The sequence below is a fragment of the Schistosoma mansoni genome, assembly GCF_000237925.1.
Source record: "Schistosoma mansoni, WGS project CABG00000000 data, chromosome 3 unplaced supercontig 0141, strain Puerto Rico, whole genome shotgun sequence".
NCBI lineage: Eukaryota > Metazoa > Platyhelminthes > Trematoda > Strigeidida > Schistosomatidae > Schistosoma > Schistosoma mansoni.
This window is the reverse complement of record NW_017386011.1, coordinates 60,229-61,951: the sequence shown is the minus strand read 5'-3', so window position 1 is coordinate 61,951 and position 1,723 is coordinate 60,229. Positions and strand designations below refer to the sequence as shown.

The window sequence follows — 1,723 nt, the reverse complement described above, 5'->3', positions numbered from 1 at the left end:
TCTTTAATGGTTACGCTGTCCAGTGCTTGTGTGGGGGGATTTCCATGGACTGGTGAGAAGGGTGTTTCTATGGTGTATACATCGCTAAAGTATTTAGAGAATACTTGAGCTTTGCCAAAGTCGTCCTCCACTAGTGATGTGGCAGTACTGTCTCCCCATAGTGAAGGAACATTTCTTCTTCTTTTTGTCCTTTGGTTTATATACGAATACAAGCGTTTAGGGCATTCTATGGATTCCCTAACGATTTTCTCTTCGTACAGCTTTCTGGCCTTACGGAGGGTTGAGGCACAGGTATTTCGAGCCTTTTGATACTGAGATTTTGCCTCGTCAGTCCCCAGTAACCTAAATCTGTCCCACATTTTCCTTCTTTTACGGAGAAGGATGCGAACCTCCCTACTGAACCACGGTGGGGAGTTTCTCGGTCTCTTAGGTGTAGTCCAAGGGATGTGAGGGGCGGTAACTTTTAAGTATAAATTCCGGAATATGTCCCAAGCCGTTTCGATTGATGACTCTGGGTCTATTTTCCAATCTACTGATGATGCTGATTTCATGATGTCTGGTATGTTTGCTTTCCAGACGTTAGGTCTGGATTGAGCTGAAGCGTGCTCGTGATCGACAGTTATATGGAAGTCAAAGGTTAAAACTGCATGATCACTTTTGCCTAGAAGTGGCATGTAATCCTGGTTTGCAACGTCATCCTCATAATGAGTCCATATAAGATCTAGTAGGGATGGTGCAGAACCCGGGTCGTACCTAGTTGTTTCCTTCACGTGTTGCACTAGGGCACATGTGATAATCGCATCAACTAGTTCCTGTTCGAAGAATTTGCTGACTATTCAGTCCGCAGATTTCCCCAGTCCACCATGGGTGCATTAAAGTCCCCTAGGATTAGACATCGACCACTTCGTGACCAAGTGTTGCGACTGCTTAGCAGGACCTCGAAAAAATATGGAACGCTTCACGATTTTGCGTGTCATCCTTGCGCAGGGGCCATGCTAATGTTCTCTGTATCATTCCAACTTTAGTATATGTACCGCCGAAGCGAGTACGAGAATTACTGTGCATAAGAATGGCGAATATATCAGAAATCCACTGTTGTCTAACTTACCCCATTGTGGATTTAGATTCTCCTAAATCATTAACTTTATATTCGGATTGAAACTTTTCATCAAATGCTATACAACGTTAGGGAGAGGTTACATTTTAAAAGGCCCTTTATGGAGAACATCCGTTAACTGCGGTCAAATGGAAATAGGTTCAACTGGACGCATAACGTTTATAAGCTTGCTAGTGTATGAATCTAGATCCATATTCATTGAAGAAGATGATTGATGAACAAATCCTCCTGAAAGTTGCAGTATTGTTCCGTAAACGAGTTGTGCTTCAGTGTATTCAACGTCAGCTTTCACTGCATTGCGAATACCGAGTAAAACGAGTGGAGGAGCTTCTGTCCAATAACAAACATCTACAGATGAGACTGGAGCTTCCAACTGACGGTAAAATCATAAATTGTTTCTCGATATCTCCATAAAGTTTTGTTACGATTTGATAGGCACGTAATATTGTCGATTTAAGTGATGAATCTAAGAACTAAATCAGTCAATAACCTGACTGATAACTATTTACACAAATATCGTTTTTTCCTACAGTTAGCTTTGTACAAACACCAACTGAAAGTTCATACCATTATCATAAAAATGAACTGTGATTTATACTTCCCTTG

General features: G+C 41.5%; 1 non-coding gene across 1 annotated transcript; it reads right to left on the bottom strand.

The window, feature by feature from the left end:
• Positions 1 to 943: 943 nt before the first annotated feature.
• Positions 944 to 1,049, bottom strand: Smp_sma.U6-4.1.1. Its single transcript, XR_001974644.1, has one exon. It is a non-coding gene (small nuclear RNA).
• Between the last annotated feature and the right edge of the window lie 674 nt (positions 1,050 to 1,723).